Source organism: Camelus dromedarius, chromosome 3 (assembly GCF_036321535.1).
Source record: "Camelus dromedarius isolate mCamDro1 chromosome 3, mCamDro1.pat, whole genome shotgun sequence".
Classification (NCBI taxonomy): domain Eukaryota; kingdom Metazoa; phylum Chordata; class Mammalia; order Artiodactyla; family Camelidae; genus Camelus; species Camelus dromedarius.
Genome location: NC_087438.1, coordinates 42,097,042 through 42,119,128, shown reverse-complemented (window position 1 = coordinate 42,119,128; position 22,087 = coordinate 42,097,042). Strand labels below are relative to the sequence as shown.

At 35.4% G+C, this 22,087-nt stretch overlaps 2 long non-coding RNA genes across 2 annotated transcripts in view; one reads left to right on the top strand and one right to left on the bottom strand.

The window, feature by feature from the left end:
- Positions 1–22,087, top strand: part of LOC135319696 (uncharacterized) — a 300,679-nt gene that overhangs the window by 256,205 nt on the left and 22,387 nt on the right. The gene's annotated exons all lie outside the window — the stretch shown is intronic.
- Positions 3,139–22,087, bottom strand: part of LOC116150814 (uncharacterized) — a 201,407-nt gene continuing 182,458 nt past the window's right edge. The window contains exon 4 of the long non-coding RNA XR_010378521.1: positions 3,139–5,077. This is a non-coding gene — a long non-coding RNA (uncharacterized LOC116150814). The remainder of the gene's footprint in view (positions 5,078–22,087) is intronic.

Sequence of the window (22,087 nt, the reverse complement as noted above, 5' to 3'; positions counted from 1 at the left end):
TTCTTTTATTTAAAAAATCTTCTAAGTTATTTATTGTTTGCTTCATTCTTACACTTATTGGGAAAAAATAAAGTGTGTCACTACTTGTTTATTATTTTTTTACTTTCCATTAGTATCTGATCATAAGCCAGTTAAAGTATTTTTTGCTATTGTACAATTTAGTGTTGCAAATTAAAAGTTCCTTAGCTTCAGGAAAAGCTGATTATGATTAAAATTTTTACTTTTTAATACAAATTATGTTTTTAACTTCAATTTTGAGACACTTCAGTAGTATTTATTGATTTTTTAAGTTATTGTTACATGTCACAAGGATGTAAGACTCGATACTATGTAACTCCTAGAAGAAAACATAGGCAAAACACTGATATAGCGCACAGCAATATTTTTTTGGATTTGCCTTCTAAAGTAAAAAAAAAAAAAAAAAAAAAAAAAGCAAAAGTAAACAAATGAGACCTGATTAAACTTAAAAACTTTTGCACCTGGCTTGTTCCCCTGTCTTTGATTTTCTTCAGTTTGAATGTGATGTAGCCAGATAGATCTTTCAGTATTAATCTTGTTTACTGTTCTCTGAGCTTACTGGATCTGTGCTTCAATGTCTGTATTTAATTTTGGAAGGTCTCAGTCATTATTATTTCAGATATCTCTTTTGTTTCTTTATCTTTCTTCTTTTGGCATTATCATTGTATGTATGTTTCACCTTTTGTAATTGCTTCAGCACCACTTCTACCCTCATCATAAATACTCAGGTTTTATAGCTCTTATTTCTGCCCTACTTTGGCTGTTTTTGTCTGGAATAGTGGTAGCTATGCAGTAAGAATTTAGGATTTAGAGTCTCAATACATATCTAATATCTGTATCAACAACCAAGTTCATAAATGCCTCAAGTATCTAATGCAGCATTAATAACATTTAGACTTTTAATGGAATTTAGAGTTAGTTTTACTTTCTTAAAATGTAAGTGAAACAATGTATGTTCAGCAAGCCATATTCATTTTTCTTCTGGAAGTACTGGAAGACTGTATTTAACAACCTCCTTCTAGTCAGATGGAGCCATGTGCCTATATTCTGGCCAATAGGTGTGATTCAGGCCAACTGCATGTGTCACATCCAGCCTTAGGAAACCCTGTGCTACCATCCATCTACTTTCTTTTGTTCTCACTACTTCCCCCATTCTTGTCAGAATCAAAGGTCCCCAGGATGGCACAGCTACACTTGTTAAAGTGGGGATGCTCAGGAGAGCCACTAACCCACGTTGGACTATGATGTGAGTGAAAAATACACATATATTGTACTAAGTCACTAAGACCTTGTGATTATTTTTTAGTGTAACTAGTGAACATTACTTTGGTGAAAACGGAACTCTCAACTCTTTAAGTTCAGAAAGCTGAAAACTTTAGGCTGTGTTTTATCCCCAAAGCAACATTCCACCAATTTAAAATCACGCAGAACTGAGACGTGTCTGTGGCCATTATAATCCACACTTACTAGCAATCTGTCCCCAACCTTGGTAAAGTGAATATTTGTGGTACCAGGGAAAACTGAGGTTCAAGTGACTCTCAATTTCTTAGCAAGTCAGAGAGTACATTAGCCATGAGAGCTAAGTTTCTTCTCTGCCTTATCTTTTGTTTCTGCTGAATGTGTCTTCACTCTTTATCCTTAAAATTCATCTTCTGCTTTGAGAAAAGCAAGATTAGCGAGCAGGGTCCAATTCCTTTGTTTCATATGAACAGATCTTACTCCTCAATCACACAACTGAAAACCCGTCATGTAGTGCTGTTGCTAAACACACCTGTTTCATGGAGAATGGCGTTGAGGGGCCAGGGTATTTTTTAGTGGGTATTTTTTTTTTTAGGATACAACAGTAATTTAAATAGTTTCCATAAAACAGTTTAATTTTAATACTTACTTTTGTCCTATTTAAAAATTCTAAAGCTTATTTTCAGATACATTTCTGAAATGACTGCAAATCTTAAGAGTTGCATCACTCAGTATTAGTGAGATGAGTGACTGTGCAGCTGTAATAAGTATGGTAATGATACGTTCCATTAGCATTGTTTGAACCACTGCAGTAACATGTGTCAGCATTTTTTAACTCCTAAACTCCAAAGTTAATAATTCTTCCAAGGTTTTTTTTTTTTTTTTTTTTTGTCTTTGCCTGACTTGCAAAGCATGTAGTTCCTTTAATTCCTCTATGAGATGACTTTTCCTTATTGTTATTGTAAAGAAAACAATTTTTTTTGAACCGAAGTGTACTTAATCTGAAGACAGCTAGGAGTCATTACTGACTGTTAAGGTTTAAACATTATCATCCTTTGCTTTAAAAATGATGCTTATTTAATTGCTTTTCAGATCTTAACTGAATCTAAAAACATTCCACCTAAACTACAGTTTATTGGATAATTCTGAAAATTATACCATCTAGCCAAGGATCTGTGACATTTCAATAATATTTCCCTTTTCTTCTTCTCATGTTTATATTAGACTGCATACTTTGTATACAGGTTAACTATTGCTCTGTCATTGAATATTTCTTTAGAAATAAGTGAACAGTTTTGGAGAATCTAAAAACTAACCCAAATACTGCAGTGTGAAGTTTGCTTTTACTAGCCTTTAGAAAGAAAATATGACTTTTGTTTCAATCAAATTAAATCCTTATCACAACAATTTTTAAAATTTGATCATGTTTGTAATGAAAATAAATTGTTGGACTCATTGCTTTAAAGAACTTTTGTTCACATATGATGCTCACATGAATCAAACAGTAAAAGCATATCACTTTAATACTCTTGAAACTTTTTTATTTAGAGATAAGAATATGTATTGAAAAAGATGTAGACTAGACGGAAAAGTCAATGGGAATTATTTAATACAACATTTTGGGGAGACCTAGAGATTATTTTAAATCTGCAAATCATAAACCTCACATAAGAATAAGCTATCATCTATTTTACTTGCTTCAATGATTTTGCTTTCAAAAGTCTCTGGCCACAGAGCGTATTTTGTTTGTGAAAGAATCACAACTGCCGCTTCTCCTTCATTGTGAGGCGTAGCTTGCTGAGTTTCTTCTAATCTTTCCTACTGTACGACTTTAAACTTTATTGCTTTCAACTACCCTTTGAAAAAAGTTAGCTTTAGATCCTTCAAGCTTTCTTCTTTCTTTCTTCCTTTTTTTTTTTTTTCCTGTTCAGTTGAGAATCAGTCTGTTGTCATGGTTTATCAGGATTAATGTTTTAATGTGAGCTGCATTGTCATTTGTTGAGTCTGCCCTTGTAGAAATCCTATTAGCTTTCTAAATGAGGATATTCACCTAGGAGAGAAGTAAGCACCATAAACTCAGTGAAATCCATTAGGCTCCTCTCCTGGGCTAAGGATGCTCCTCTCTTTGTTTTCGACCATAGCACTCGTCCCTGCTAGTGAATTGACTGTCATCCTTTGTTTTCGTCAGAAAACCTTTCCCATAAACACTATGTTGATAGTAGGGACCTCATTTCTTAAATTCTTGTCTCAGTTTCTAACAGCTTTCTGGACCTGGATGGCTACAATAACAAATACAAGTGTGTTCAAGACTAATCTTTATTTTCTCCCCTTATCTGTGCACACCACATCTGCTATTGCATTGCATTTCAGAACCTTACTGTTCATTCCATCTCATTTTGGATTCCTTCATATCCTTCACTATTTATATTCAATCTCATAAAAATCTTTGCGATTTTGTTCTATTCACCTTCTATTCACCTCTCACAGGACTGCCTTTGCGTAGAGCCTTATCATTTGTCACTTGAACCGTAAAGCTGTCTGCCTCACGTCTTATCTCTGCCATACTCCTTCGAATTTACTTTTCACAATGCCGCAAGAGTGAGAATTATAGCACATCTGATTTTTATCATATTGTTTCATTGCTTCTACTCGTTTAGTGTCCCTGTCGTTTTCACTCCCCAAAACACAACTTTCATTATACCAAATCTACAATCCTTGTAGTAGTATTTCCTCCTCTTACGCCTTTGTGTGTGCTCTTTCCACTACTTGGAATGACTTCCCCTGTGTCCACCTGTCACCAAGTACTACTTCTTCAAGATAGCTCAGGTTACCTTCCAGGTAGTTAACCTTCCCTACCTCTGTGTTCTGGGGTTATGTATACAAAACAGGTATCAGTAAGGTTCACAAAGAGAAAAGATAATACCCCCAACAATCGTTTTTGGCCCTAAACTTTTTTTTTTTTGGCTTTGGGCTTACAGGAGAATGCTACTAAAATTAGAGTAATTAGCATGAAATGATAATATGCAGCCTGATAGATATCAAGGGGGCATGTGTGTAGTAGAAGCCACTTATTTATAAATAAACTGAGAGTGTGTAGGTTTAATAGGTCTTTACAGGTTTACTCGCCTTTTTGTTTGCTGTTTCCTGAAAAACTGGTAGTGATTTCTTTTTTGTTAAGAGAAGATTATGTAACTTTCTCAAATATATAAAATAACTGGGTATGGGAAACAAAAGAGAAGAAACTTTAAATTGTCTTCACTGAAAATAATGAGTAAAACATATTGATTTAATATAGTTTTATAGTAATATACTGAAATGTGTCCATCTATAGAACACATCAGTCAATATTTCTCATCATGATTTCCCTCTTAAAATTTAGAAACAGGTAGTATTGAGAATGGTGAATGGTGGTTACTCCTTACTGTTCCTTTGTTGCTTCTTGAATTGGAGTCAGTGATTTATCCATCTTTTTCAGAATTTTATGAGGTGGGTGCCAATTAAAAATAAAAGTACCCGAGTCCCGTCTTATTCTTATTAAGTGAGTCTCTGGGAGTTGGGCTACTTTGATTTTGTACATTTACGAGCTCTGATTCCAGTGCATTCTGAAACTCAAAAGCCAGGCATCTAGTCCAGTTGTTTAGTGATTCTGTCTCTTGGTCTTTGCTTGAAGACTTCCACTGGTATGGAACTCCAAATTTCTGAAGACAGTCCATTTAGATTTTTTTCAGTGATAGTGTACATTGTATGTAATAAAATGCCCGTTGCTTTAGTGTTCCGTTGGTTCCATTTTGACAGTCAGATACACCCACATAACCATCACCTACAAAAGATAAAGAACATATCCATCATCCCAGAATGGTCATTCATACCACCTTCTATGCCATCCCTTTCCCTCAGAATCAGCCTGTTTATATCTTCTGTTACCTCATGTCAGTTTTCTGGTTCTAGAATGTCGTATAAATAAAACTTAAAAGTATTCTCTTATATTCAGGTCCTGTTGCTCAGCTTAATATCTGTAAGATTCAGACATGCTGTTGAGTATATCCAAAATTCATTTACTTTTATTTCTTGGAAATATTCCCTTGCACAAATATACCAAAATTTCTTCATCTGTTCACTTGTTGATGGGCATTTGAGCTTTTCCCCTTTTTCTGATTATTATGAATAATCCTGCTAATCTAGTTTTATAAAGTCTTTTCATAGACATAGGTTTTCATTTATTTTGGGTAATTAGTTAGGAGTGGAATTTCCAGGTCACATATGTTTAACTTTATAAGAACCTGCGAACATTTTTCCGAAATGGTTGTACCATTTTACACTCTCACCAAAAATGTACAATGGTTCTAGCTGCTGCCCCCCAACACTTGGTGTTATTGGGATTTTTATATTAGGAAACCACTGAGGTTTAAATTTGAGTTTCCATGATCCTAAAACTTAGTACCTTTTCATATGCTTACTGTTTTTTTATATATCCCTGGTATGTGTGTGTGTAACATCTTTTGCCAATTTTTAAGTGGGCTTTTGGTCTTTTCATTTTTGATTTGCAAGTTTATTTACATTTTACTGAAATCTCAATACTCAGTTTTGAGAGACTTGGATGTATTACATAAGAAATACCTGACATTTTTATATTTTATAAAATTGTTATGATGATTTTGCTGTATTTATTCTTGTGTGATGAAAACATACACATTATACTCAATTCATGCATAAAGAAATTAAAGCAAAACATCCTATAAATATTTTTCAAGGCACAAGGGGACAAATAATGTGATTAACTAAAAATTGGATGTGTTAAAATCTGTTTGAATCTTACTCATGATTTACTGCCTCAAAACAAGTTATAGGTCCCCATCTCTACTTATTGAAAAACAATTTTAAAATCCTATTCAGTAAGCCTTTGTACTGTATTGGCTGCATTTGATCAATTTGGTTTGTCTCTTTACAAAATAGCCTTGAGAGATTAAAACCAGGTTATCTTTGTTTTGTAAAGAGAGGAGTTCTGGAGAGGCTTGGTTCTTCGTTCTTGTAGAATCCTGAGTGACAGTGTCTATGCGTTGACCTTTTGGTGCTGACATCTTAGAGCCCTAGACCCTTTTTTGCCACTTTCCTAAGGTGTCAGGTAGGGGAGTCATTGCTCCTGTCTGATATGATACTTGGCAGTCGTTCTCTGCGGCCTGAAAGAAACGGCTTAGAGCATGAAAATCTAGTTAGCTGATTGGGGGCATCAATCCTAGATCATCATTCTCTTTGCTTTCTGGGTCTGGAATTCCCATGGCAAATCTTCCAGGTATACGGTCAGTTAATAACATGAGTTTGCCAAACTGCAGTAAAAGGTACTTAACCTTGGCCTCTAACATTTAATTTGCTGCTGTTATTGATCTTCAACCAACACTTTTCCATATGCATTTACTGAAGATCTATTTTGTGCACAGTACTCTGGGAAGCACTAATTCCCCCAGAGGCCATCCTGATGCAGTATCTAGCAGTGTTGTGTGTATCCAGTCAGTTAACATACATATGGACATGTTTAAACTGGTGCTCATTGACTCTCAGTTCTGAATATATAGCAGCCTGAGTACCCCAAAACCCTTTACTACAACTTTAGAAATATGTTGGCTAAAGAAAATAATCCTTTTAGATTATTTTCAATATATTGTTAGACTCACAAGAAAGAAAAATGATCAGGTATCAAAAACTAAAAGGAAATAATCATCAGAGCAGCTGATTTTAAAAATGACCCTGAATCTGTTGCCACAAGGGTGGTGATAGCTGTGTGGTAGTTGTTTTTGGTAACCAGACTCTTAGCAAGTAGGAAGCTCACCCAAGGATGGGAGAGGAGGCCAAGCATCCACTGAATGTGGGGAGAAAGACCTGAGGCCCCACATGAAGTTTGGGTTTTTAAAAGATGGCACATTTGTAAACAGTGGACTAGGAAAATTTCATTCCATTAGTGTAGGAACAAAGAATTGATTCTCTCTCAGTGCTGGTGCAGGAGTCCTAAATTGAAAAACAAAGTAAAACAAAAAAGGACTCACTAAATGCAGTAAAGTACTGGGTATTAAAAACATGACATCATAAATCAACTGGAAACAGTAGGAAATACTGTAAGTCAATGATAGTATTTAAGACCATTATTAAGCAGTATGAGCACTACAACTAATTGTTGAGCTGGAAATATTTTTTATTTGGCTTTCTGGCATATATTTAGAGTGGTTCATGGTCATTTCCATACCTAAACAATCACTTATTTTGCTAGCACTGGAATAGCCTCAAAGAATGTTTCTAATACTCAGTATACTGACTTGTGGCTTCATGGCAAAAGGTGCAGGGCCAGAGGGAGCACAGGGGTACAAGGACATCCTGTGTCACATGTCCCAGGAGTATATGGGCAGAGAGAGAGAAACAATGTTTGAAACAGATGAAGCCAGAAATAAGTATGTGTAAAATTCCTCCAGGGATCACCTGTGTCAAATCGTAAACAGAAGGTTCAGATCCCATTAAACCAATATAGACATTCCCTCTTAACAGGAATGTACTCAGTTACGTAGTGTATAAACATACCAGAGATTTTCCTCCTTTTTGGTTGAGAATCATGTGAAATAGAACTTATTAGCATATTGCTGTTTATAGAGCACAAACTAGTAACAGTAATACAGAAGTGAGTATATCTTTAGGTAGAGTAGCATGCTTTATGCACCCCTGCATACAGGTTGCATCCTACCACATTTGATGCATTTCATTCTGATGAAGTCTGAAATTAAGTTCCACTAATACAAGACCCTTTACTGTGTCAGAAGTGTTTCAGAGACAAAATCCCTACACACATGTATCAATAAGTCAAGGTATGTAGGATTAGAGGAATGTGATTACACAAGTGTGTTTAGCCCAAAATTGTGGAGCAGCAACTTCAAAATGCATGTGACCTGCCTTTGAGTGCATGATCACTTCTGATTAACTTTGTTTCTATGTCAGTCATGGTTTAATCAGTGAAGTAGAAGCACGAAGCATATATACAATATGAAATTTGTGAGAGGAATTAGAACTTGCATAGTTGTTGGAGAGGCTGGTGATATACAGGTCCAAAAATGAAAATTAAGAGAGAGAAAATATGAGTCATGGTACAGGTGAACAAACCTGAAAATGAAGCACGGAGAGCTGCTATGGTGGGACGGTGGAGAACAGTACCAGTAGAGGTCCATGGAAGGCTGTTGGCTCTTTGTGACTATTGCTGCTTTAAGTTCACAGTGAAGTGTCAGATAGTGGGCTTGGGTGGGTCATTAGGGCCCACAATGTTAAGGAGAGCTGGTTTTGGAACAGGGAAGAGTAAGGACAAACTGGAACCTGCCTGCACCTCTATGTCTGTCTTTCACAGACTCTACCCAATGACAACCTCGGGTGATAATGACTGATACTTCATTTTTGCCTCCCATAGTTTGCCAACCTTCACTTGTGGACATGTCTACTCTTGAACCACACAGAGAAGGAAATTCTGGGGAACGTTGTTCTCGGTGTAAATGAGTTGACAATAAAAGCATCCAAAAAACTTTATATGTTCTTCCTGAATTTTTGATAGGAACAAAATTTATGTATTGAAGAAAAAGAAGTATCCTAGCAGAAACCCAAAAAGGTAGAAAATGGAAATATCCAAAAATCTTTAATTATAGCACAAGAGAAACTAGAATTCTGAGGTAGAAATTGTAAAGTTAAGAGAGAGAGTTACAATTGTTAATCAAATATAGATGAGAAAATGACAACAGAAGGAATAAAGATTTTTAAAAATCAGAACACTCCAAAACAGTACACCGAAAAATAAAGGAAAAGAAATAAAGAAAAATACAATTTTTACAAATAAGGGACAATGCAAAAATTTGCAGCAGTTTCATTCTAATGAATTATTTGATTTCCTTTAGTTTTAAAAACTTTAATAATGTTTTAATAATTAGGAAGATAAATAATTTTATTCAAAACTGAGGCAAGGCAATTTAGTTTTCATAATACAAAAATCATAATATGACCCTCTAGATTGGGTATTAAGGTAAAAACTAGTTAGTGAATATTGTTGATTGAAAACATATCTAAGATTAGTAATTAAACAAGAAAAATGTAAATGTCCAATACCTCATGTCTTGTATATGAAAGAAAATGATAGATATTTCCCCAAATTTTACAACGATCTTAGCATCATATTACATTACCAGTTATAAGTTGTAAAGCTGGAAGTAATTATGCTAAATTTTTATGATAAAAAGTGTTTAGTTCTGCCATTAAAAGATTTAATTATTTTAATATTTTTATCATTTAAAAAAACTGCTGTGAGACGAAGAGTTGATGAAGAAATGAACAGCCAGAGGAAGGGTATAGCTCAAATGGTAGAATGCATGTTTAGCATGCACGAGGTCCTGGGTTCAATCCCCAGTACCTCCATAACAACAACTAAGAAGAAATAAAGCACCAAAAGTACAAAAATAAAAGTATTATAGAGCTGTATTAGGCAGCTAAGTAATAAAGTATATTTTTATTCTTGTGTCTTGTGATGTGTATGGTAGTTGCCACATTTTAAAAAGTATAACTTGATATCATTTCCTTTTGCATGACCAGTAAATGTTAACTTACATACCTTTTGCCTAAGTAATTCTACCTCTCTATGCTTTTTGCAGTGTCTGTCCCCAACCCACAGACTTTCATAGAATTTGGACATAGTTACCTTTTCTTTGAAAAATGTATGCAAGATTTGTGGAGGTCTATTTTACTCAGGTCTGAGTCATGTTAATCTTAGGAGCAGATATTTAGGGATACAGAGGGTGTTCTGCTACCTCTGAGTGCCAGATGGTGAATAACAGGAGTTATTCAGGTTCAGGTTGTTGTGCAGACCCTTTACAGGTGTAGGTCAAGTCCTTGCCTTTACTCACCTTGTCTTGGTTCTCCTGGGTTACTGGAATGAAGTGACACAAACTAGGTAGTTTAAACAATAGAATTGTACTATCTCACAATTCTGGAGGCTGGAAGTTGATCAAGATGTCATCAGGCTTGATTCCTCCAGAGGGTTGTGAGAGAGAATCAGTTCCATGCCTCTCACCTGGCTTCTTGCAGTTTAGTGAATTTTGGCTTCTTTGGTTGGTAGAAGTGTCACCCTGATCTCTGCATTCATCTTCATATGATGTTCCTTACTGCCATGTGCATGCCTGTGTCCAAATTTCCCCTTTTTATAAAACACTAGTCATGTTGGATTAGGGGCTCATCCTACTCCAGTGTGACCTCGTCTTGCTTAACTCACTACCTGCAATGACTACATCCTAAAGTGGTCATGTTCTGTAGTGCTGGGGTTTAGGATCTAACATAAGAATGGGGATGGGGGAGCAGTGTTCAACTCATAACAAGGTATAAGAGCAGTGCTGTGTGGCAGTAGAGAGCAAAGAAAAACAGTTGAACAGAATGACATCTTCTGCATGAAAGACAGGAGTAGGGGGAACCTGCTTTCCTGTATTTCTTGAATGAGTCAGTGCCAGCTGGGAAATACAGAAAACTGACACCTGACTCAGCCAATGTTGGTAGGAGGGTATTAGAGGGAGGCCTATTCATATGATTTAGGTAATTTAAGAAATGAGACTTCGCTTGTATTCTTAATATAATTAAATGAAAACATATAGGAAATAGGAGCTTCCATTGTGAATATAAAGAGAGAAGGAAAGTTTACAGAATGCCTAAGTCAGAGTTCAACCGGAGAAGCAAAATAAATAAGTGTGTATAAAGCATTTGTATTATTCTAGGCATAGTAGTTTAGGCAGAAGCATCGCTGGAATGGAAAGAAAATCTGTATCTGGAGTGACTGTCTGTTTCAGTAAAAATAAGGTGCTGCCCCATCCATGATGTAAGCAGTTCAGTGTATTCAACCTACCACCAGGTAGCTGGCTCTTTACCTTGAGAAATGGTGCCATATACAGGATCAGGGTTGGTACCTGCTACTGGCAGATTGGGCACTCAGTGGTGGCTGTAGTCTGGTTGGCCTTGGTGGGTAAAGTTTTGTTTTTGTTGATTAACTTACACTTACTGGGACTTTAATCAGATCTGCAAAATCCCTTCACACTAGCACCCAGATTAGCGTTTGCTTGAGTAAGTGAGAGAAGATGTGTATATGCAACCAAAAAATCTCTACTTCTCCTTCATTTACCAACTCCATCAAAAGAGCCTATCCTCTGTAGCCCACTCTACCTGGAAAAACAGTGAAAGAAAATTCTGAGGACTTTAGCTCAACCTAGTGAAGTTGACACATCAAAAGCCATCACATATAATAGGATCATATTACTCTTGAGTAGAAAGAATACAGTTTTTCTTTGTGGTTCTCCATATTATCCAACTTTTGAAATATATACATAAATAATACAACTTCCAAAAACTGGAAACTACCTTAGAATTTATATGTTAATATTATTTGAGAAACTGTACAAAAACACATACAAATGACCAAGAGACAATTAAAATAATATTTAATTTTACTATTAATCACAGAAGTATAAACATACAAATGAAACTGTAAATGTATTTCTGGTTTTAGTTATCAAGAAAGTAAAGTTTAAGAAAAGAATATTGTTAAAATTAACGAGGAAATGGTCACTTACTCCTTTTGTCAGAATCCTGGAAAGGGTACAAACTATATTTGGAAGTGTGTGTGTGTGTGTGTGTGTATGAATCAACACTCAGAAAAGGAGCAGTGTGTTATTCTTTGAAATAATGAATGGATGTGCAGTATTATCCATGTAGAAATAATGTACATATCCATAAAATTATAATAGTTACATTTGAAAATATTAGTTATTATCTATATATATAATATCAAAATGATTCTCTTACTATTAAACTCCCTTTACAAATGCATTTTCTTTAGGTGTTATCTAGGAAGGAGACCCACCAATAGCATAGGCTAAAAGCAATTCATAAAATAGAAGTAGTTTCAAAAAAATCTTTTTTTTAAAATGATGATACAAATGAGCCTTCCAAATCCTATCTTGGACTGAGCTATCTGGAAGCATATTCCTTTCACATTTACTGCTTAAAATAGTATAATGTATGAAAGGTAAGAAAAAATATTATGTGGGATATGAGTATGTAATAGAAAGTATTAGAAAGGTCGACAAAAATTAATGCCTTGCAGAATATATGAATCTCAACTAGAATATTGAAAATAAATTGTTTAGGTGCTCTTAAGATAAAGGCAATATTATCATGGTACAAATTGAATTTAAAAAACCAGAAGAAATAAAAAGTATACTATCAGTTCCCTCACCAGAGGTTTCAGTTACTTTTTTCTATATAACAAAGCATGCAAAAATTTAGTGGCTTAAAACAACACTTTATTATTTTTCATGGTTCTTTGTATTGACTAGGATCAGCTAGGTGGTTCTTGCTTGAGGTCTCTCACATAGTTTCAGTAAGATGATATTTAGGCCACAGTGATCTGAAGGTTCACATGGGCTGGATGTTCAAAATGGTGCATTCACAAGACAGGCAATTGATGCTGGATTTTAGGTCAGAACTCAGCTATGACTGGCCACTAACAGGCCTGCATATGACATTTCCATGTGATATGGACTTTGCATATCAAGGTCAAGTTCTGATAGGTTACTCTAAGGAGGAATGTTTCAAAAAATCGAGAACATTACTTCCATATAAATCTGTTGTTCATGCAAGTCACTAAGACAACCTAGGTGAAGGGGAGTAAATTAGGTTCCACATCTTGATGGGGGGATGGAAAGGTCACTATTCAGAATGGTGTGTAGGACAGGAGGTATTGCTATGGCCATTGTTGTAAAATGACATCTGCTACACAACTGTTTCCTCAAAATCAAGTGATCTGATGAAACTTTTTTTTAAGTTGATTAAAATTTATTTTTTAATTGATGTATAGTTGATTTAAAATATTAGTTTTTGGTGTACAGCATATGATTCAGTTATACATGTATATATTCTTTTTTATATTTTCATTATAGGTTATTATAAGATATTGAATATAGTTCTCTGTACTATGCAGTAGGACTTTGTTGTCAATCTATTTTATGTATACTGGTTTGTATCTGCTAATCTCAAACTCCTAATTTATCTCTCACCCTCTTTCCCCTTTGGTAAGCATAAATTTGTTTTTTTATGTCTTTGAGTCTGTTTCTGTGATATAAATAAGTCCATTTGTATCATTTTTTAGATTCCACTTTTAAGTGTTATCATATGGTATTTGTCTTTCTCTTCCTGACTTTCTTCATTTAGTATGAAAATCTTTAGGTCCATCCATGTTGCTGCAAATGGCATTAATTTATTTTTATGGCTGAGTAGTATTCCACTGTGTGTGTGTGTGTGTGTGTGTGTGTGTATAACATCTTTATCCAGTCATCTGTCAATGGACATTTAGATTGTTTCTATGTCTTGAATATTGTAAATAGTGCTGCTATGAACATTAGAGTGCATGTATCGTTAGAGTTTTCTCCAGATTTATGCCCAGGAGTGAGATTGCTGGATCACATGGTAACTCTATTTTTAGGTTTTTTTTTTTTAAGGAATCTCAATACTATTTTCCATAAAGGCTGCACCAAATTACATTCCCACCAACAACGTAGAAAGGTTCTCCTTTCTCCACACCCTCTCCTGCGTTTATCATTTGTGGAATTTTTACTGGTGGTCATTCTGACTGGTGTGAAATGATACCTCACTGTAGTTTTGATTTGCATTTTTCTGATAATTAGTGATATTGAGCATTTTTTCATGTGCCTGTTGGCCATTTGTATGTCTTCATTGGAGAATTCATTATTTAGGTCATCTGCCCATTTTTAGACTGGATTGTTTGGGAGGTTTTTTATTGTTGTTATTGAGTTTTTTATATATTCTGGAAAGTAAGTCTTTGTCAATCACATCATTTGCAAATATTTTCTCCCATTCTGTAGGTTGTCATTTTGTTTTGCTTATGGTTTCCTTTGCTTTGCAAAAGCTTTGAAATTTAATTAGGTCCGATTTGTTTATTTTTGCTTCTATTTCTATTGCTTGAGTAGACTGCCCTAGGAGAACACTGCTAAGGTTAATGTGCTACATTCTCATTTGTCTCAAGGTATTTTAAAATTTCCTCTTTGATATCATCATCAAACCATTGGGTTTTTAGTAGCATTTGTTTAGTCTCCATGCCATTGTTTTTGCTTGTCTGAAAAATTCTTTATATCTCCTTCTATTCTAAATGATAATCTTACTGGGTAGAGCATCCTAGTTTTCAAATGTTTCCCTTGAGGACTTTGAATATATCTTGCTGCTCCTTTTTGTCCTGCAACCTTTCTGTAGAGAAAGCAACTGATAGCCTTATTGGGATTCCCTTGTAATTAACTCTTTATTTCTGTATTGCTGCCTTAGAATCCTCTCTTTATCTTGAACTTTAGGCATTTGAATTATAATATGTCTTGGTGTGGGTCTGTTTGGATTTATCTTGTTTGGGACCCTCTATGCTTCCTCTAGCTGGATACCTGTTTCCTTCTTCAGATTTAGGAAGTTTTCAACAATAATTTATTCAAATACATTTACAATCCCCTTTTCTTTTTCTTCTCCTTTTGGGATCCTCATTATGCACAGATTAGGATGCTTTATATGAATTTAGGAGTAACAGTTATCTACTGTGGTCTTGAAGGGTGTGTTTATGTGGGAGCCTTGTGAGTGTAATATTTTTGTTGTGAAGGCTGTTTTTAGTAGAGATGGCTACTACGTCTTTCCTCTGTGTATGCTGGCTGTTATCCCTTTGATGGGGGATGTGATTGGTGGTGTGGTGACCAGAGCCTGCACTGGATGTTGAGTGGTAACTCTTCGATCTGTGATTGTCACAGGCCTGTCAGCAGCATGGTCTCTCTCTGTTCTACCTGCCACAACTTGACTGCTGCACTGTCCTCTGAGCCTCTGAAGCTCCCTATCTGTCCTGGGTGATCTCTCACCTTCAAAGGGGGTTCCCAAGGTGAGCTCTTTCACAGTTTCCTCCCAGGGGCACAGGTCTTGTCCTGATTCTTTTTTTTTTTTTTAAATCCTACCTAGTCACACGGTTACCTTTCTTGTAATTTTGCCTGTATAAGATCTTCTGTCAGAGTTCTGTCAGTATTATGTGAGAATTGTTCCACATGTAGATGTATTTTTGGTGTATCTGAAGGAGGAGGTGAACTCCTCATCCTTCTTTTCCACTATCTTGATCTCCACCTGATGAAACTTTGTGTGACATATTTTATATATCAGTTACATCCATATTTTTAATTCACTCATTACTCATCTCGGGCTTTATAATATCTCCCTATATAATCAGTGGCAGACACTTTGACTCCTAATATATTAGTGGCTAAGTCTAGGTCTGTATTTCTAGTTCTAAGCTTTTTATAGATTAACTATTTGAATTTTGTTCTTCATCTCATTTACTTCCCAGTTAATTACAATGAAGAGCTATTGATGTCATTAAACTGGAATAATCCACTTCCTTACTAAGTTAGCTGTTACTTTCTTGTCTCTTTGATTTAACAGAATTACTAACAAGGGTCCCAAGTCTAGTGTCAAGGGTCTAAATCAGATGTTTAATCTATACGGTAAGTGGAATTCTACAAATCTCAGCAGCTGAGAGCTCCCTTTTGTCAAATACTTTCTTAATAAATACTTCCTGTAAGTACACCAATGTCCCTCATGAGATGTCATTATTACTTAATTACCCTGTGCTCAGGGACATGGAGAATGCCAGAGGGTGAGCAGAGGTGGAACTGCATAGTGGAACAACCCCAATTTTCTAGGGAGCTTAGTCCTAAGGCAGAGAATATAAGAGATAATCAGTGATAGTTTTTCACCTGCATCAGATATATAAATTAAAATGCAATTGCTGTGATTAAAATGGAGGCGTTTATATTACCATTCTTGGGACTATCGTGTCACATCATGTAATGAAATAATTCATTGTGCTTCTCTTTAACTACCAATTAATATCTGAAAATATAGGGATAGTAGTTATTTAGTGATTCTGGACATAAACATATCCTAAATTTGTCAAAAAATATTTTAGAGAAACATCAGATAGAAAAGTAGACAAGCAGAATATTGATATGTTCACTGATATTAAAGATGTCACTCTAGGAGACCTGGACCCCTTGGGCTTAAGTAACAAATTCAGGTGATATTTAACAACCCTTGAAGTTCAGTGCTTCCTTATAAGCATGCCAGTCACTGAAGATTTATTGCCCTTTCACGTTTTTATGTTTATGTCAGAGAGACGACCTGTCTTTATACTAGTGACTTCTAACACAGGGAAGCTCTAAGAATGTCAAAAGCAGAGTAGAACAGAGAACAGCAGTTGGAGATAATTTCTAGTTGTAATGAACGCAGAAAAGTGAAGCAGAAAGGCTTTTGGTTTTTTTAGCCTCACTATTTGTTTTCTTTTGTTTATTTTTCTGGTCATCAAATCTTATTCCTTCATTACTTTTCATATCTTTCTGGTGCTGGATGTGTTCTTTTTGCCTATGTAGACATTCTAAGGACACATAAATTTTAGATTCCAGCTGAAGCAATCCAATTTTTTTTTAAATTTGTTTGTTTGGTGGGGAGGTAGTAAAGGAAGAGCACATCAGAATTCCAATGTATAATTTTAGTCCTCCTCCCTCAATACAATCATAGCAGAGTTAGAGACAGTCTAGGAAAGAGCAACAACAAAAGTAAAAGACATTAAAGATATCCATCTAAGGAGAAAGCAGAAGAGTTAGGAGCCATTATCAGAAATAATGAAACATGAAAGGGAAATGATGAAAATCTATAGATAAGTAAAGGTATTAATAGAGGATAATAGAACATGAGAGGAAGGGCATAATGATCTCACAATAATTTATCATGTCAGATCCTGTGCTACCTAAACTTCCCAAGGCTCATGTCAGGGTATCAGAGTATGTCCATTCAGACCCCTCTTTCACTTGGTATGTGATGAAAGGGAAGCATGTCACTGTCTGTTCATTTCAGTGGAAGGGTAATGTAAAATGAAGAGTGTTGTTCCCCACCCAGTTCTATAAGAATTGAGTCATCAGCCACTGCAACTGCTGATCTTCAATGCACCTTGAAAGGCAGAGATCAGAAATGAAGCACTGTGCTCTAGGAAAACTGGCAGAACAGGTCTTCAGATAGTTAAATATTTTCAGGAGAAATTTTTATGAACCCAGATTCTTGCATCCTCCATACTTAGTAAATCACTAAAACTGTTAACTAAGATATCTGTTCCTCATGACTAGCAGCAGTCTTCTACTGAGATGTGTGCTTGATTGTATGTACCCCTTTGCCAAAATCATATATATACTCTCCTTCCCCCTTATCTCCTCAGAACAGTTTCTCAGAGCTACTGAGAGGCTCTCTTTTGGCTATAGTCCTCAGTAAGGCACTGAATAAACTGAACTCACAGCTCTTACATTGTGTATCATTTTTAAGTCACAGTAAGAATGCACAGAACACTAACTTTCCTATGCAAAGTTCTGCCCTCCTTCTACTAGTGACTTATGAACTTCTCAAGATTAATGAAGAGCCAGGGGTCACAAAACCAGTTGTTGCCAGTCTCCTTTGTAAGTGGTCACGCACCTTGCTTTAGAATGTGGGAACAGCTGACATTTATTGTTTGGTTTTTAGCCTTCAGTGTTTCAGCTGAAACAGAAAGAGTGCCATTTTATCATCCTGTTATATGGATATTGCTCCATTTAATGATGGTTAAACAAACTTAAGTTTAGCAACATTGAGGTAACTTTTTCAAGGTCACACAGTTTATGGGGAAAGAGTTGGAATTCAAAATCATGTCTGTTTGATACTAAAATACATATTTTAAAAATTATACTGTAACATTTTTGAGAACAATATTGAGCCTTAGAAGCTTTCTTCTCATTTCCTGCTGCACATTCTCCATTTTGCATTTCCATATCTGTTCTCTGGCTGATCTCCATATCTGTTCTCTGGCTGATCTCCATCCTGATCTGTGCTTAAGAAGGTGACCTTGTGGAAAGTATCAGTCAACTTCCTTGCCTCTGGGTTCTGGTTGGCTTTGGCCAATGGCAGTCACCAGCATGAGATGAGGGAGGGCAGGGGGATAATGAGTCAGGGGTATTCATTCCTCTGGCTTCCTCCCAGCCAGGACTATGACTTGGCGGTAGCCACATTTCTCTTTAGAAAGCCACAGTTCCTGTCTGATGGACCCTCACATATGCTAAAGCCCTTTTCTGAATTCCAGTAACTGGGGACTCCCCTTGCACTGTCAGATCTGCTGATGGTAGTGACTGTTGCTGGGTGTTAGTGCATCCCTTATTGGTTTCCTTGAATATTGTCAACAGCTTTCTAAATAGTGCTTTCATTAAACACTTCTGAAGCACCCATTTGAGGGTGTCCTCTGTTTTCTATTGGGAGCTTGACAAATACCCCTACAAACTGATAGGCCAATTTATTCATGGTATACTTGTACAAAGAGAAACATTGTTTTTCCAATTTTCTCTTTAAATGATAGAACCGGGGTAGAGGTGGTGGTGTCAGGAAGGGACAGAACTTGTCCATATAAATGATACTGCATAGGAAATGAAATGTAGAAATAGTGATATTAAAACTTGACACCCTTAAAATGTCATTATATGGAGGATTCACAACTACACTAATATATATGGAAAACTATCGTTTTCACAGTCTAAAAATTTCTCATATCCTTCTTTGGCACAGCTGAACTTGTCCATTGAAAACATTTCAGTCTTTCCAGATAAAGCAGTCTCTTTTAAGTTTAAACAGTCATTTAATTTAATTATATCAGTGTTCATTTATATAGTCTCATTCGAATCACCTAGCCTATTTAAATAGTCTTGTTTTCTGTTTTGCTTTCCCACTACTTGGTATGTGGGTTTGGAGCAGGCTCACTGTGTCATTATGCTAACCAAGGAAAAGAAGCACTAGATTCTATAAAAGCCAAAAATAATAACATGAGCCACTCCTAAGGAAAGGCTATGGAAAGAAGTCAGTAATCTAACAGCAGTGTCCTTTGCTCAAGGCAACAGATAAAGACATTTTACTGATACATTCATTCAAAGTCTGCCATAACTCCATGACTATCTGAATAAACCTATTTAATCTTACTAACACTGTAACCATGATGACATACAGATAAAAACAAATCATTTGTCTTTCAATAACACAGCAAACAATAAAACAATGACTATGCACCTATTATTTTATAATGCATTGTCTCTATTTTTATACTAGGTTCTTTCCTTGATAAATTACATGTCTGAATTCCTCAGGAAAGTATTTCACAGAAATTTCAAGGAAACTTTTGGCAAAGCTATCCCATTATTACTTACTGTTTCACTCTTTATTAACTCGAAGAGAAATTTGCCAAGAAAAATAAAAGATTATTCTGAACTTTTATTGATTTTTCTTTTCCCTCAGTCTTTGTGGAAAGGAACACATTATGAATTAAGCTGCTTGAGCTCAATATAAAGTCCGAGTAAATAATGCTTTAACCTCAAATCTTACCACAATCTCAAATCTTACCTCAAATCTCACAGTTCAAGTTCAACAAAAATGTCCTACTTACCAATGAGATATTCAGAGTAATAAAAAATAGGATGGTGTTCTTGCCTCCCCACATACAAGTTCTTCTGTTCTTTGATTTTAATGAACTGAATATGATTTCAAATGATCTGTATGAATGTCTTCCTTCTTTAACTATTAGAAAATCATCCTTCCTTCACAAAAGGTGATACATTTCTATCTTGATCCAGATGCTGTTTCAGTTGGTTTTGGAGCTAAATTATGATCAAAAAGTTCTAAGTACCAGTGTTTCCACAAGTGAAGACATACTTTTGATAATGGCCCTTTAAATTTATTTGGTTGTTAGCTAAGGAAATAGTAACTGCCTAGCTCTGAATCTGTCCACATTCCCTCCAAATATCATACCTGGGTTATAAATAGAAGACAGAAAGCAAAACAAACGTCAAATTACCTCTCATAGAAAAGTAAACACCAGTTTCTAGTAGAGCTTTTTCTTGCTCGAAGCCCTTTTGAAGAGTTAAATGGGCCCAGAAGAATCTGTTTGTAAAAGAGGAGAACTGAAGGCACCCTTAGAAAGAGAAAGTTCACCCTAAGAATCTTTGTACATCAGATAACATTCTACAGGGAAGGGAAGAGTGAATGGGGTTCAAAATGCCAGTTGTAAAAAGGCAATGGTTCTGAGAGAGAAGAGGATAAAAAGAAAAGGGGAATTACCCTCTGGAGACTGGTGACGGGAAAAAGAAGCAAGAGAGGAAAACTTAGGTTTTTGGAAAGACATGAAAAATAAGGCACATCTCATGCGTATATATTAAAATTTACACTCTGACAATAGAAAACACACATTTTCCTCAGAAGCATTGGAAGATTGACAAAAATTGATCAAATATCTGTTTATATTGAAAGTATTAACAAGTTCCAGAAAGTAGAAACGTTGGCAACAATCTAAATGCCTATACATAGGAGAGTGACTGAATAAAACTTTATAGACACAGCGCAATACTCTTCAACTATAAAAGAATGAAGAAGTTCTCTATAAATGAATATGTAATTGTTTTTAAGTGAGAGAAAAAAGCGAACGGTAAAAAGTAGTACACTTGAAATGCCACTTTTTCTAGAAGAATTGAGGAAAAATAAGACAGTGTATCTGAGCGTGCTTCTCTCTCTAAAAAAGAAACACCGATAAACCAGAAATAATGTAAATGATTATTTTTTGAGGGAGGGTGGGAATGAGGTAGAGGTCCTTTGGTGTGGTAGTTACTTCTTTGATTCTAGCTTTGTGTATAGAGTTTGATTTCTTGAATCATATTACTGTTTGCATATTAGATAAAATAGAATGGGGAAATTCTTAAAAAAACAAAATTAATGTATTTCAAAATAATAACCTAACCACTTTGAAGGAAAAACGTTAATTATCCTGAGCATCTTTTATACAGAGCAGTTTGACTGTATAACCTCAGCCTAAAGAAAAAACAAAATATAACAGATTTTTAAGTCTAGTTTTTCAGGTTAGTTTTTTTGTAGCAATGTAGTTTAGCAACTCTGAAGTTACTTTCTGAGTATTCTAGAATTAAGCATATAGATAAATATATTACAGATAATAGGAGCTAGGTTTTGCATCACTGGGGAAAGAAGTTCCAAATATGGAAAAGAAGAAGATTAGAATTAATGCTGTGGTGTTGGTGCTGAATTGGAATAGAAAATATCTATTAGATGTTTTTGCTATATAGGTCATAGATGATAGATAGATAGATAGATAGATAGATAGATAGATAGATAGAATGGGAAAGAAAGAAAAAGAAAGAAAAGAAAGAAATACAGACAGTAGACAGTAGAGGGACACACACACACACGTACGTTCCTGACATCTGTTCTTGACAAAGAGTAGAAGAAATTACATTCCAGTAACAATGACCACACCTAATATTCTGATCTTCATTTCTAACTACTGTATTAATGTAAAAGATAGCAGGGCCTGTTGAAGAAATGGCTGATTCTAGGCGTGGAGCAAGGACAGTATAAAACGATAGAGGAGCATTCTGTTGTGCCAGACAAAAGAAAATTCTCCAAGAATCGGGAATATCTAACAGGACACAAGACACAAGTCAGTTTGAAGGCGCTCCCTCTGGCAAAATCGGGACATTTGAGTATCAAATAAATAAGGAGAGTAACCAATTGTAACCCATTGAATAAAATAAGAATCCATACTTATACAAATAAAATAAATAACAAGGAAAATAATCTCTTCCTTACAATTGAATACAAACTTATACGTGTAGAAGTAAAGATTGAG